Here is a 16,782-nt window from a genome sequence, read left to right as displayed (position 1 = left end):
AATGTGGAAAGCAGGGTTCACTCTCTTCAATCTGCAGCTCATTCTAACACTGGAACATCAATGAACAAAATGAATTGATGGATTATGTGTCTGAGCCTTGAGTTCTGGAATTACTTGAGTTGCCCACTAAGAATCCAACAACCGTTGCATTTAATTAGCTAATTGGCACATTTCTTGGCTTTACTATACTTGCAGTGTACCTTAGAACTAAATGTAGATATTCACAGAGAAGGGGTAAACGTACATCTTACTTGACCTGAAATAGTTTCCCACATAAGCCCTAGTCCTGGACTTAAAAAAATTGGGCTTTTTCATTGAGGATAATTGTTAAACCTGGCCTGCTTAATCTGTTTTTAGGAAACTGGCCTTTAAAGCTGGAATCCCTCATGGTGAAGCTGGCCCTTAAAGCTGGAATCCCTCATGGTGAAACTGGCCCTTAAAGCAGGAGTCGTTCACGGTGAAGCTGGCCCTTAAAGCTGGAGTCGTTCACGGTGAAGCTGGCCCTTAAAGCTGGAGTCGTTCACGGTGAAGCTGGCCCTTAAAGCTGGAATCCCTCATGGTGAAACTGGCCCTTGAAGCTAGAGTCGTTCACGGTGAAGCTGGCCCTTAAAGCTGGAATCCCTCATGGTGAAACTGGCCCTTAAAGCTAGAGTCGTTCACGGTGAAACTGGCCCTTAAAGATGAAATGCTTAATGGTGTAACAGTCACGACAGTTTATGATATTACACCAACAAAGAAGTTACAGTTCTTTGCACACACGATAGCACAGCATCTGTAATGCATTTTGTGCAGTGCTCCTCACCTCAACAAAACAATAACAACAGCGGTGGGAGGGACAGCGCCGCTGTTTCCTCTACTGCGGATTCCATCTTGAAAGTCAAAGTCTCTGATCATCATGTTAGCTACGTCACAGTCTGTATGCTACCATTCACATATCTCTGTGATCTCTATATACCGTCCAACAGTGCTAACAGTTCCTGGATCAGCCTCTCTGAGCAGAAACAGAGTAAAAACCAATGCGTCAGACTTTCCTCTTCATCACCGTCCATCTTTTCTATGATCTATGAATACCCACCCAGCACCACCACCAGTCAGTCAGTCAGTCAGTCAGTCAGTCAGTCAGTCAGTCAGTCAGTCACTCACTCATTCACTCACTCTCTGTCTCTCTCTGTCTCTCTCTCTGTCTCTCTCTCTGTATCTCTCAATTCAATTTCAATGTCAATTTAAGGAGCTTTATTGGCATGGGAAACATGTTTACATTGCCAAAGCAAGTGAAATAGCTCTCTGTCTCTGTCTTTCTCTCTTTCAGGTCACAAATATTGCTGCTGTGGTTGCAGACTGTGGTTTTTCACCCAATATATTTGGGAGTTTATCAAAATGGGAGTTGCTTTTGAATTCTGTGTAATCTGAGGGAAATATGTGTCTCTAATATGTTCAAACATTTGGCAGGAGGTTAGGAAGTGCAGTTCAATTTCCATTTTATTTTGTGGGCAGTGTGCCCATAGCCTGTCTTATCTTGAGAGCCAGGTCTGCCTTTGGCGGCCTTTCTCAATAGCAAGGCTATGGAGTCACGGTGGTCAGGTATTCTGCCACTGTGTACTCTCTGTTTAGGACCAAATAGCATTCTAGTTTGCTCTGCTTTGTTTGTAAATTCTTTCCAATGTGTAATTTTGTTTTCTCATGATTTGGTTGAGTCTAATTGTGTTGCTGTCTTGGGGCTCTGTGGGGTAAGTTTGTGTTTGTGAACAGAGCCCCAGGACCAGCTTGCTTAGGGGACTCTTCTCCATGTTAATTTCTCTGTGAGTGATGGCTTTGTTATGGAAGGTTTGGGAATCGCTTCCATTTAGGTGGTTGTAGAATTTAATGTCTATTTTCTGAATTTTTATAATTAGCGGGTATTACCCTATAGTTTTTTGTGTGCTCTAGGGCAACAGTGTCTAGATGGAATTTGTTTGTGGTCCTGGGAACTGGACCTTTTATGGAACACCATTATTTTGGTCTTACTGAGATTTACTGTCAGGGCCCAGGTGACCTGGACGGAATTTGTGCAGAAGATTTAGGTGCTGCTGTAGCCCCTCCTTGGCTGCGGACAGAAGCACCAGATCATCAGCAAATAGTAGACATTTGACTTCAGATTCTAGTAGGGTGAGGCCGGGTGCTACGAATTGTTCTTGTGCCATCGCCAATTCGTTGATATATATGTTGAAGAGGGTGGGGCTTAAGCTGCATCCCTGTCTCACCCCCCGGCCCTATTGAAAGAAATGTGTATGTTTTTTGCCAATTTTAAAGGCACACTTGTTGTTTGTGTACATGGATTTTATAATGCCGTATGTTTTTCCCCCAACAATTTGTATAGGAGACCCTTACGTCAAATTGAGTCAAAAGCTTTTTTGAAATCAACAAAGCATGATAACACTTTTTCTCTTGTTTTGGTTGGTTTGTTTGTCAATTAGGGGGTGCAGGGTGAATACATGGTCTGTCATACAGTAATTTGGTAAATAGCCAATTTGACTTTTGCTCAGTACATTGTTTTCGCTGAGGAAATGTATGAGTCTGCTGTTAATAATAAAGCATAGGATTTTCCCAAGGTTGCTGTTGACGCATATACCCCAGTAGTTATTGAGGTTAAATTTGTCTCTATGTGTTTGGTTGGATAGGTTTCTCAATTTCTTTCTTGGGATTTTGCATTCTTCATCAAACCAATTGTCATTGTTGTTAATTTTCTTCGGTTGTCTGCTTGAAATTTGTTGATTTCATAGGGAAGCTGAGAGGTCAAATGTACTGTTTAGCGTTTCTACTGCCAGGTTTACACCTTCACTATTACAGTGATACCTTTTGTACAGGAAATTGTCTAGAAGGGATTGAATTTGTTATTGCCTAATTGTTTTTTGGTAGATTTCCAAACTAATTTCCTTCCATCTATAGCATTTCTTAATACTATTCAGTTCCTTTGGCTTTGATGCCTCATGATTGAACATAGCTCTGTTCAAGTAGAGTGTGATTTTGCTGTGATATGATAGGGGTGTCAGTGGACTGACTGTGAATGCTCTAAGAGACTGGGTTAAGGTCAGTGATAAAGTAGTCCACAGTACTACTGCCAAGAGATGAGCTATAGCTGCACCTACTATAGGAGTCCCCTTGAAGCATAACATTGATTATGTACATACCCAGCATCTGACAAAGCTGCAGTAATTGTTACTTGTTTTGGTTGGTTATATGGTTGTAGTTGTGTCTAGGGGTGCATATGGGGGAGGGATTGCTGTCACCTCCAGGTAGGTGTTTGTCCCCCTGTGTGCTGAGGGTGTCAGGTTCTTGTCCAGTTCTGGCATTTAGGTCGCCACAGACCATTACATGTCCCTGAGCCTGGAAATGGTTGATCTCCCCCTCTAGGATGGAGAAGCTGTCATCGTTAAATTATGGGGATTCTATTGGGGGGATATAGGTAGCACACATGATTACTTTTTTCTCTTTGGGAAAAGTTCCTTATTCATTCCTAGCCAGATGTAAAATGTTCCTGTTTTGACTAATTTCATAGAGTGGGTAAGGGCTGCTCTATATCAAATTAGCATAACCCCTGAGTATCATCCCTGTTTCACACCTGGTAGTTTAGTGGATGTGACTACCAGCTCTCTGTAACCTAGAGGGCAACCAGCGAGTCCGTCTCCTTTATACCATGTTTCTTGTAGGATGACAATGTCTGTATTTTGATGAATTCTGGGTCTTTAGGCCAAAGGCAGATGACCTCAGACCTTGTATGATCCAGGAAAAGATAGTAAAAACTCTGTGTGTCTAGTGTTGTTTCTGTGTGGTTTAGGCTCGGACCATCACAGTAGGTGTGAACAGAGTATGTTGAGCATCCGATACATACCTCTTAGGTCGCAGGATAGGGCTTGGGAGGGTGTAAAAGTAAAGGGTGGGGCCTGTTGCTCTGCTAACGGCCTACGCATATGTCCTGCTGTCATCTCTGTCTCACTCACCCTCCCTTCCAACTTCTCTCAATCTATTTGTCTCTAATCAATGTGTGCTTGTGAAGATCCGTTTCCAGGACATAATAGCTGTGTGTGATTAGGAACTCAAGAGAGAGACAATGTTCTCAGCTTGTAGAAGAAGAACCTTTATAGGTGGTGTCATTGTTCCTCATAGTTCTCTCTGTGCCGCTGTTGGTATAGAGCTGTGAATATTAGTTTCAGTAAGGAAGGCTTCAAATCACAACACAATCAGCCTTGTAACAAGACCCAGTGATTTAGAGGAGCAGAGTGTGCATGTGTGTGTGTGTGTGTGTGTAAAATACTATATGGTATGACTGTAATATACTGTACTACTGTACTATAGTGTAGTATTTACAGTTAACTATAGTATTCATTCTGTCTTAAAAGAAAACTGTAGTATATAAGTCATTAATGTAGTGTTTTTGTGGATTGTAGTATACTGTAGTATTTTACTGTTGTGTTTTCGATTTATTATCCTTGACTTAAAAGTGGAGGCTTTCTCCTTCAGGAAACCTACTGGAGAAATATTAAAAGAGCACATAACCTGTAGGTAGGTAGGACTGAGCTCTGAACGGGTAGCTCAAAGCTTCTGCTCTTTTCTATAACCTGTAGGTAGGTAGAACTGAGCTCTGAACGGGTAGCTCAAAGCCTCTGCTCTTTTCTATAACCTGTAGGTAGGTAGAACTGAGCTCTGAACGGGTAGCTCAAAGCCTCTGCTCTTTTCTATAACCTGTAGGTAGGTAGAACTGAGCTCTGAACGGGTAGCTCAAAGCCTCTGCTCTTTTCTATAACCTGTAGGTAGGTAGAACTGAGCTCTGAACGGGTAGCTCAAAGCCTCTGCTCTTTTCTATAACCTGTAGGTAGGTAGGACTGAGCTCTGAACAGGTAGCTCAAAGCTTCTGCTCTTTTCTATAAGCTGTTGGGAACCTAATATATGGTCTATACTTGACATGTATGTTTCTCACTTATGGGTGGCACAAATTGGGAAATGGGGAGGGGAATGGGCATGGGTATCTGCACATTACATACTATAGTTAAAAAGTGTAGTGTTTTTCCAGGCTGTAGTGTTTTGCAGACATTGCTATAGTATTTACTGCAGTTTATCTCTTCAGATAAAACAGTAGTATTTACTGTAGCATTCTACAACATTCTATAGTAAGTACTACACATGATTGAGGGATACTACAGTGTGTTGTATAGCATTTTACAGTATACCACAGTTTACTACTGTCACACCCTGATCTGTTCCACCTGTCCTTGTTCTTGTCTCCACTCCCTCCAGGTGTCACCCATCTTCCCCATTATCCCCTGGGTATTTATACCTGTGTTTTCTGTCTGCCTGTGCCAGTTCATCTTGTTTGCAAAGTCAACCAGCGTTTTTCTCTCAGGTCCTGTTTTTTCCCCAGTCTCTCAGTCTTTTTATCGTCCTCCTGGTTTTGACCCTTGCCTGTCCTGACTCTGAGCCCGCCTGCCTGACCACTCTGCCTGCCCCTGACCTCGAGCCTGCCTGCCACCCTGTACCGTTTGGACTCTGCCCTGGCTATGAACTCTTGCCTGTCCCTAACCTGCCTTCTATCTATCCCTTGGACTATAATAAATATCAGAGCTCAAACCATCTGCCTCCTGGGTCTGAATCTGGGTCTCACCTTGTGTCCTTATAAATACAGAATTCTATAGTAAGTAATGTAGTATTCTACAGTAAGTAATGTAGTATTTTATAGCAAGTATTGTAGTATTCTATAGTAAGTAATGTACTATTCTATATTAAGTAATGTAGTATTCTACAGTAAATAATGTAGTATTCTATAGTAAGTAATGTAGTATTCTACAGTAAATAATGTAGTATTTTATAGCAAGTAATGTAGTATTCTACAGTAAATAATGTAGTTTTTATAGCAAGTAACGTAGTATTATACAGTAAATAATGTAGTATTTTATCGCAAGTACTGTAGTATTCTACAGTAAGTAATGTAGTACACTCAGTAGTATAGACTATTGAGATAGCACACAGTTGTGTCTTGGTCACACTGCTAACTAATGACTAGCTCAAGGAGCCAAAGGCACAAGAAGATGGCATCATTAATCCACAGGTATTTCATCAAGCACGGATAATGTAACAGGCATCATAATCAAGCTCCGATAACAGATCTACTAATTAATGGCAGAAGCATGTGTGTTCTCGATGAAGAATCAACTCTCTGCACTGGATGTAATAGACACAATCTCACATTCTAATTCACCTCTACTCATTTCCATCCATTTCTCTCTCTCTCTCTTTCTCTCTCTCTCTCAATTCAATTTACAGTGCCTTGCGAAAGTATTCGGCCCCCTTGAACTTTGCGACCTTTTGCCACATTTCAGGCTTCAAACATAAATATATAAAACTGTATTTTTTGTGTGAAGAATCAACAACAAGTGGGACACAATCATGAAGTGGAACAACATTTATTGGATATTTCAAACTTTTTTAACAAATCAAAAACTGAAAAATTGGGCGTGCAAAATTATTCAGCCCCCTTAAGTTAATACTTTGTAGCGCCACCTTTTGCTGCGATTACAGCTGTAAGTCGCTTGGGGTATGTCTCTATCAGTATTGCACATCGAGACAGTGACATTTTTTCCCATTCCTCCTTGCAAAACAGCTCGAGCTCAGTGAGGTTGGATGGAGAGCATTTGTGAACAGCAGTTTTCAGTTCTTTCCACAGATTCTCGATTGGATTCAGGTCTGGACTTTGACTTGGCCATTCTAACACCTGGATATGTTTATTTTTGAACCATTCCATTGTAGATTTTGCTTTATGTTTTGGATCATTGTCTTGTTGGAAGACAAATCTCCGTTCCAGTCTCAGGTCTTTTGCAGACTCCATCAGGTTTTCTTCCAGATTGGTCCTGTATTTGGCTCCATCCATCTTCCCATCAATTTTAACCATCTTCCCTGTCCCTGCTGAAGAAAAGCAGGCCCAAACCATGATGCTGCCACCACCATGTTTGACAGTGGGGATGTTGTGTTCAGCTGTGTTGCTTTTACGCCAAACATAAAGTTTTGCATTGTTGCCAAAAAGTTCAATTTTGGTTTCATCTGACCAGAGCACCTTCTTCCACATGTTTGGTGTGATATCTTTAAGAAATGGCTTTCTTCTTGCCACTCTTCCATAAAGGCCAGATTTGTGCAATATACGACTGATTGTTGTCCTATGGACAGAGTCTCCCACCTCAGCTGTAGATCTCTGCAGTTCATCCAGAGTGATCATGGGCCTCTTGGCTGCATCTCTGATCAGTCTTCTCCTTGTATGAGCTGAAAGTTTAGAGGGACGGCCAGGTCTTGGTAGATTTGCAGTGGTCTGATACTCCTTCCATTTCAATATTATCGCTTGCACAGTGCTCCTTGGGATGTTTAAAGCTTGGGAAATCTTTTTGTATCCAAATCCGGCTTTAAACTTCTTCACAACAGTATCTCGGACCTGCTTGGTGTGTTCCTTGTTCTTCATGATGCTCTCTGCTCTTTTAACGGACCTCTGAGACTATCACAGTGCAGGTGCATTTATACGGAGACTTGATTAAACACAGGTGGATTGTATTTATCATCATTAGTCATTTAGGTCAACATTGGATCCTCACTGAACTTCTGGAGAGATTTTGCTGCACTGAAAGTAAAGGGGCTGAATAATTTTGCACGCCCAATTTTTCAGTTTTTGATTTGTTAAAAAAGTTTGAAATATCCAATAAATGTCGTTCCACTTCATGATTGTGTCCCACTTGTTGTTGATTCTTCACAAAAAAATATAGTTTTATATCTTTATGTTTGAAGCCTGAAATGTGGCAAAAGGTCGCAAGGCACTGTAGGTGGCTTTATTGGCATGGGAAACATATGTTTACATTGCCAAATCAAGTGGAATAGATAATTAAAAAAAGTGAAATACACAATTAGAAAATAACATTAAACATTACACTCACAAAAGTAAAACAATATATATAGACAATTTGAATGTTATATTATTGGCTATATACAGTGTTGTAACAATGTGCAAGTAGTTGAAGTATGAAAGGGAAAATAAACAAACGTAAATATAGGTTGTATTTACAATGTGGTTTGTTCTTCACTGGTTGCCCTTTTCTTGTGCAGCAGGTCACACATCTTGCTGCTGTGATGGCAGACTGTGGTATTTCACCTAGTAGATATGGGAGTTCATCAAGATTGGATTTGTTTTCACATTCTTTGTGGATCTGTGTAATCTGAGGGAAATATGTGTCTCTAACATGGTCATACATTTGGCAGGATGTTAGGAAGTGCAGCTCAGTTTCCACCTCATGTTGTGGGTAGTGTGCACATAGCCTGTCTTCTCTTGGGAGCCATGTCTGCCAATGGCAGCCTCTCTCGATAGCAAGGCCATGTTCAACGAGTCTGTGCATAGGCAAAAGCCTTACTTAATGTTGGGTCAGTCACAGTGGTCAGGTATTCGGTCACTGTGTACACTCTGTTTAGGGCCAGATTGCAATCTAGTTTGCTCTGTTTTTTTTTAAAATTCTTTCCAATGTTTCAAGGAAATTATCATTTTGTTTTCTCATGAAAACAAAATGTGTTGCTGTCCTGGGGCTCTGTGGGGTCTGTTTGAGTCCCCGTACCAGCTGGCTGAGGGGATGTTTCTCCAGGTTTACCTCTCTGTAGGTGAGGGCTTTGTTATGGAAGGTTTGGGAATCGCTTCATTTTACGTGGTTGGAGAATTAAATAGCTATTTTGGGGGATTTTAATAATTAGCGGGAATAGTTTTAATTCTGCTCTGCATGCATTATTTGTTGTTTTACATTGTACACAGAGAATGTTTCTCCCATTTTGTGAATTGTTAGTTGTTGAGTGGAACCCAGACCTCACAACCATAAAGGGAATTGGGTTCTATAACTGATTTAAGTATTTTTAGCCAGATCCTAAATTGGTATGTCAAATTTGATGTTCCTTTTGAAGGCATAGAAGTCCCGTCTCAGATTGTTCACAGCTTTGTGGAAGTTACCTGTGGCGCTGATGTTTAGGCCGAGGTAGGTATAGTTTTTAGTGTGCTCACCAACCGTGCTGCAGGCTTTAGTCCTAATACATTATCACTGCATATTGGCTATGCTTGAATTGCCCTGCCAATGTTGTTATTCTCAGAACATTTCATCATTATATTTAAAAATGTTAGGTATATGATCACATTGGTAATTGATCATTTGTTGTATTACTTGAGAGGCACGGCTGAGTGAGCATAACATGCTGACCAGACCAGACACGTCGCGTTGTCAAATCAAATCAAATGTATTTATATAGCCCTTCGTACATCAGCTGATATCTCAAAGTGCTGTACAGAAACCCAGCCTAAAACCCCAAACAGCAAGCAATGCAGGTGTAGAAGCACGGTGGCTAGGAAAAACTCCCTAGAATGGCCAAAACCTAGGAAGAAACCTAGAGAGGAACCAGGCTATGTGGGGTGGCCAGTCCTCTTCTGGCTGTGCCGGGTGGAGATTATAACAGAACATGGCCAAGATGTTCAAATGTTCATAAATGACCAGCATGGTCGAATAATAATAAGGCAGAACAGTTGAAACTGGAGCAGCAGCACGGTCAGGTGGACAGGTTGTCGTGGTAAAAGTGTAGATGCCAATCACCATAAATATAAATTCAAAGATGAAAAAGCATGTTAGGAGGAGAGATGACTAGAAACGATTCGGTTGGCCGTTTTATGTGTGGATTAATTGTCGGATTAGAAGACCTTGTGCAAATCAATGTTTATATCCCAGGACAAATTAGCTAGCAACAGCAAGCTAGCTAAATAGGATACATTAGCTAGGAAGTGCAAGCTAACTAGCTAACTAGCAATACATGTTTAATTCTTTTCGAACCTGTCCCCAAATTAATGTCATTGGTTCAGAGTTTGTTTTGATATTTTAACCTGCATGTCGTGATCGCGTTTGGTGTAGGGGGACAAAATAAATTTAAGCACGATGGCACACGCACACCAGACGGTTTGGGTTCCGTGTAAGAATTAGCTTTATTTTATTGGACTTGATGCATCTGATGGTCAGATGTGAGGGGAGGGAGGGAGAGCAACAGCGAGGCTCTCCCTCCCTCCACCCGTCCCTCCCTCCGATAGAGAACAGGGGACATGGTCTTCCAGCTGGTGGCGAAACTCAAGTCACACTGCATTATTTCTGCCTCGTGCACCAATTCACATTGTCATTCCTACGACCAGAGAAAGTGAAATATTCCTCGATATTAAAAAAGATACAAGCAGGTCCTAATAATAACAACGTAGGCTTATCAGAACACTTGGTTTATAAAGGTGTTGAACAAACTGTTGACAGAGCTGAATAACAACTTAAACAGGAACTCATTAAAACAGAACACAGTGCTGTATTCTGTTGAGTCTCTCTTTAGTCGTGGTTTTAAAAGTTTACAAATCTCACAGTATCTTTGCTGCGCGTTCGAGGCTTGTTTTAATAGGAGGAAACTGTGCAGACACGGTGATCTGAGCTATCTGATTGGCCAGCGGTAGGCCTATAGGTGCACTTGATTTGCTCTCTGGATCTGCCGGGCATGTTCTAACTTCAGAGACATGGAATGGTTAAAAACGGGAACACTTTGCCTTCCTGGCACTAGGGCTGTTGAATCAAGTGCACCTCCCACCAACTAACTGTACTTGGCAATAAAAACATTTAAAAAATAGGAATGCAAGGATTTACTGTTGTTGCCTTGTCTACGAATGGCTTGGAGATCGACCGGTTGGTGACCACTGCTCCGGGGCAACAGTGTCTTGGTAGAATTTGTATTTGTTGTCCTGGCAACCGGGCCTTTTTTTGGAACACCATCATTTTTTCTTACTGAGATTAACTGTCAGGGTTCAGGTCTGACAGAATCTGTTCAGAAGATCTGGGTGTTGCTGTAGGTCCTTCTTGGTTGGGGACAGAAACACCAGATCATCATTAAACGGAAGACATTTGACTCAGATTCTAGTTGTAGACAGAAGTTGTATCTAAAATTGAATAGGGATTCAAAATCAACCAGTTTGTGCTTTTAATAAATCATCGTACATCAAATAACACGTGTTAACAAACGTGTTTTCCCAAGACATACCCGTTCACTGGCATGAAACCCACATCTGACTGTCACTGTATGCCAAAACACAGATCTGGCACGACTAACAAAATGAGACATGACAAGCAACATTCAGCAAAATGATGTGAAGCCTATCTGAAGGGGAAATCTACATGCTAACACCAGAACAGCTTTCAAAGGAAACAATTCTGACAAAAACATTTAAATTTGCAAGCCCATCACTGGTTTTTCATATTTCCAAGGGAACATTGTCAGGCGTTGATGCTTTTCTCAGTGTGTGTGTGTGTGTGTGTGTGTGTGTGTGTGTGTGTGTGTGTGTGTGTGTGTGTGTGTGGGCAAACAGGCCCATTCGCAGCCACATGGTAAGAACTGATAGTTATCTGTTAACAGACGGGAAAGCCAGTCTCAGCTCAATGAATATTCAGATAGAAGCCACAGCCTTGGGGAGGTACAGCAGCCTGGAACTGTCCTGGCTCATTCGCCGCCTCTCTTGATCCCTCTCTCTGCTCACACACAAACACACACACACACACACACACACACACACACACACACACATCTCCCTCCTCCGCACACACAAATCTCCCTCCTTCACACACACAGAAACACATACATACCATGCAATTATTTCTCTCTGTCTGTCATCCTTATATACTGCTTTACACAGATTTCTCTCTTTATCTCTCTCTCTCCCTCCCAATCTCCTCTCTTTCTCTTTCCATATTCTGTTCCATTTAAAAAGGGGTGTTCAGATTCAATTAGATCTTTGGACCATACTTGTTTAATGGCTGGCTCAGAATATTAGCTTTCCAAAAGTTGCTTATATATTATAGAGATCAGGCCTTTCTGGAGCCCAGATAATGCATTTATAAACCCCATCATTGGATAGTTTGGTAGTTGTGTTTCCCAAGGTACTCCATATGCCAGTTATAGCTGACCTAAGTTCTACATATAGAATAAAGGGGTTGACTGGTAATCTTGGAATATTCTCCAACCATTACTGTCCATCATATCGGCAAGGATGCAGTTTCCACATTTGGTGCATTGTGGGGATGCAAAATGCCACCTTCCAGATCTCAATGCATTATTGTGAAATATTGGGATTATGTGCATTCCATTTTGATCCCCAGTTACATTGTCTTTCAATTTTGCACCGAATAAAAACAGTTTACGGGATATATCAGTGAAGACCACCTCTTCCAAGGCAATAGGAGACACCATATCTATCTTTATATTCAGCCAGAGAGAAGAAGAATCATGTCTAAACCAATTTAGGATGGGGCGAAATGCTAGTGCCTGGAAATGCAATTTAAAGTTCGGTACAGATAGTTCTCCTCCGTCCTTCCATCTTTGTACATTTTATCAGGGATCATTTGCCATATTTCCAGAAGGGGAGGGGGGAGCCATGGGAAGCCTTGAACAGCGGAAATCACCCGTGGCAATATATTCATTTTGATAATAGATATTCTGCTGGTTAAAGCAACTAGGATATTATTCCATCTGCTGAGGCCAGACAATCGATTTAAGCTTTCTGTTAAAGTTTCTGGCAATAGTTTTATCTAAAGAAGGAAGTATATCTAATCCCAGCTATTTCATATGGAAAACGGTTGGTATTCCATAAGTAGTGACGGAGTCCTCCATTGGGGCCCTGAGAGGAGGTAGGGCTGATTTGGTTATGATTAATTAATTTTATAACTCGAAGATGATGCTGAATTTATCTATGATCTTCAATGGGTTTCGGAGCAATTGAGATACATTGTCTAGATATTGTAAAAAATAATCTGTGTATAATGAAATGAAGTGATTAATAGATTTTGGGGAAATGTGTTATTTTCTTTCGATTGACAAACTGCCTGGGCCAGGGGATCCATGGATAATGAGAATATCAAAGACACAGTTGGATCTCCTTGTCTGCTGCTTCTAGTGATTCTGAACGGAGCAGAGACGATATTACCTGTTATAATAGTTGCTGAGGGATTGGCATATACCATTTTAATCATATGAATGAAATTGAAGCCATGTCCCATGTGTTCCAAGACAGACCAGAGTTATGACCATTCTAGTCTATTAAAGCTTTTTATCTACATTGAGAGGTAATACAGCCCAAGGAACTGTTGTTTCTGATGAAGCATTTAAGATATGTAAAAGTCGACCGAGGATCGTATCGATGTGGAACAATTTGGGTAAATAAGTCTTGAGATGGGGCGACAGCATTTTGGAAAACAGTTCAATATTAAAGATAGGGGGCGATAGTGAGAACACTGGGTGGCATCCTTACCCTTATATAATAAAAGTTTAATTAGTACTGTATTCACATCTCTCCCAAATGAAGCTTTGTGAAGATAATAATTTCAAAACTGTTAAATAGAACTCAGGAGGAATCCCATCCAGGTGATTTGCCTTTATTCTTGTTATCCAATGCCCTTTTGAGTTCATTGAGAGAGATTTGAGCTCCCAGCGAGGTGGCTTCCTCTGTTGAGAGAAGAGAAGTTCTTAATTATTTTAGAAAGGACTTAGTTCGGCTTGGTGTGGATTTACAATCAGAGATGTACAGTTCTTTATAGAAGCGGGAAAATGTTGATTTAATCATTTGGGTTCTGATTGTAATTCCCCATTTTCAAATTCAATAGTTGTTACATCAGTTAATTGATCATTACTTTGTAGCTCGTTGGCCAGTAAACGACTAGGACGACTACCATGGAAGTTATGGTTGAGTCAAACTCAATGGATGGTAAATTACGCTCTATTATCTTGTCAATAAATGAAGTTGTCTTCACTTTGGAAAAAGTAACAACTACCTGGTCTGAAAACAGTATTTGTTGAGAACGCTGTAATGCAATTAAGAACATTTCCAATTTGCATACATGCATACTTCTTTAATTGTGATTTATTCAACCCAGATGCAAATTATTATAAATAAGAACGTTGGTGGCACCCCAGAGAGTCCAGGGGTCATCGACTGAATCTTTGTTTAATTTCAAATTGATTACAGAATGTAGGATTTTGTAATGGCTCTTATAGTAGATTCTAAGAATTGGCAGTAGTACGCGTGGTGGTCGGACAAGCTCATATTTAATATTTATATTTTCTTGATTAAAGAAAATAGAGGGGTAGATAACAGGTCTTATTAGATTTATTAGATTTATTAGATTGTCCAAAATAGCATAACCAGATGGAATTCAGTTCATTCTATAAATATACTGTTCTGATCTTGTTATGTTCATACAAATATTTACATATCTTAAGTTTGCTGAAAATAAACGCAGTTGACAGAGATTATTATTTTGCCGAGTTTAGGATCATATGAATTTGGAGAATACACATTAATAAAAGCAATTTTCTTTCCATTATGGATACATTATTCTGCCTTCTTGGTCTTTACCCAAGATGGTGAGTTTGAGATTCTTCTGTATCATTATGATTACACCTTTAGTTATGTTTGGAGCTGATGGAAAAAGCAGCCAGTTTGTACACACGTGACCCATTTCAGGAAACTAGGTGTATGTCGCGGGTCACTACTTCACAGGAGAGATGTGTGAATGTATTTTTTTATATAAATGCGTTTGTCAGAAATGCCTTCTCAAACATGTGAACTTTCATGTGCCTTAATAACAAACGTGTATGTCATTTGTAAATATGAATACAATTCTTCAATTACGAGCCTAGTTGGTTTAGCCACAGAGAAAGTCGGTAACCTTCCCTCTAGCCATGATTGGCTGAGATAATGAGTGGGCTGGACATGCTGAGAGATAAGTTGGGATTGGTCTGCCATATAGCATGCTTCTGTCTATTTGAGCTGGTCAGTATGTCCAGGTAATCCTGTCTAGAGCTGCTTTTATTTTTTTATATTGTTTATTAAAACTGCATAAGTGTTGCTCTCCACTTTCTAGAGGACTGCATTTTGAAATTAGTGGAATTCAAGTATGATAGCTAAGGAGATTGAGAAAACACCTGTCTCCGGATTACATCTTCAAACTAAGGGACACCATGGCATCTGACAGAAGACGCGTTCAACCATGAATGATGTATGTAAGATAGTCTAGCTAGTTACATTTTCAGATATGACACGTTTCTAATTTTGACAGAAAGAGCCATTTGCTTGGCTAGCTATAGCCTAATGTTAGCTAGCTAACAATGAACCCGGTTGATTAGCTACCTGCAGATTCACGCAGGACAATAACTTCATGAGTTGTGATTATAGTTAATTGTTTACCTAGCTAGCTAGCTAACATTACCTGTCTGGCTCGTTTGCTAATGTTATGTGTATGACCTTATTATTCGTAGCTCTGAGCTATTTGCTTGGCTAGCTATAGCCTAATGTTAGCTAGCTAACATGGTTGGTTACCTGCAGAGCTACCTGCAGAGCTAGCTAGCTACATGTCTTAACAAAATACTCCACTATGCAAGTAACCATTTCGGGTGCGTTCGTAAATTCAGTTTGGCCATCTACTCCGATTTCAGAGCACTCTCGTCTGAGTGTGCCAGAGAGAGCAGAATTTACAAATGCTCAATATGGCCGGTGTCAGTAAAAGTTGGCAAAAACGTGTAAATAAATTGTTGCCAGCAAAACAGTTACAGTCACCAACGCTCTGGATAACATAAAAACAGCCTAATCAGCACTGCTAGGGCGAGTAAATGGTCAGAGTGGAGTGTTCTCTCATTATGTTTCTGCAAGTCAGTTAAGAACAATGCTAGCCAGTTAGCTTTGGTGCTTGACTGCCGATGTGAGGTCAGAACGTTAGTTTCAACATGACTAAATCGGCCAGAGCGTCCGGCTCTGAACGAGAAACGCTCTGAATTTACCTATGGACAATCTGACAGCTTGCAGTCACCAACGCTCTGGATAACATAACAGCCTAACCAGTTCTGCTAGGGAGAGTAATGTTCAGTGAGCTGTTCTCTCTCACTTAGATGTCTGGAAGTAGCTAGCAAGTTAGCTTGGGTGCTTGGGTATATTTCAGATCAATCCTTAAAAAGATGGGTGGGGCTAAAGCCCCCAAGCTAACTTGCTGAATGGGTGTAGACAAAGCAGGGCTCTGCAATAGTAGTACCAAAACATTCAAAGTCCCATTGTTCCTCAACTGTAGTGTATGATATATCATTTTGTAGCTCTGAGTCTCTACTTTTATCCAATGTAAAATATACAATTTCAAATTTAGCTACATCTGAGCCAGTCACAAATGGATCTCTGTTCTATGTGCGTCCTTTTGGAACAGGTGTGTTTCTTGTAGCATTGCTATATCAATGGTTTCTTGCTAGGAGATCAAGACAACGTTTAATAGGACCATTTAGGCCTTTCAAATTCCAAGAGCGATAGCCAGCGTTGACAATTTAAAAAAATTATATACACACATACATATATTATATATATATATATATTATATATATACAGTATGTCCAGCACAGACATGCAGCCAATATGATGCATTTTGCATACCGGCTGTATTACTGTATTTACAAATGTGTATATTTTGAAAACATTATTTATTTAACTAGGCAAGTCAGTTAAGAACAAATCCTTATTTTCAATGACAGCCTAGGAACAGTGGGTTAACTGCCTTGTTCAGGGGCAGAACGACAGATTTTTACCTTGTCAGCTCAGGGATTCAATCATACAACCCTTCGGTTACTAGTCCAACGCGCTAACCACTAGGCTACCTGCTGGTTACTAGTCCAACGCGCTAACCACTAGGCTACCTGCTGGTTACT

At 40.6% G+C, this 16,782-nt stretch overlaps 1 protein-coding gene and 1 non-coding gene across 2 annotated transcripts in view; both read right to left on the bottom strand.

The window, feature by feature from the left end:
• LOC110489564 (neuropilin and tolloid-like protein 1) overlaps positions 1–16,782 on the bottom strand; it is a 175,562-nt gene that overhangs the window by 114,623 nt on the left and 44,157 nt on the right. The gene's annotated exons all lie outside the window — the stretch shown is intronic.
• LOC118938963 lies at positions 4,480–4,536 on the bottom strand. The gene has a single exon (XR_005036357.1). It is a non-coding gene; the product is annotated as a U7 small nuclear RNA (small nuclear RNA).

Source organism: Oncorhynchus mykiss, chromosome 15 (genome assembly GCF_013265735.2).
Source record: "Oncorhynchus mykiss isolate Arlee chromosome 15, USDA_OmykA_1.1, whole genome shotgun sequence".
Taxonomy (NCBI): Eukaryota; Metazoa; Chordata; class Actinopteri; order Salmoniformes; family Salmonidae; genus Oncorhynchus; species Oncorhynchus mykiss.
Note: the sequence above shows the minus strand (reverse complement) of the source record. Positions and strands in the feature narration are given on the sequence as shown.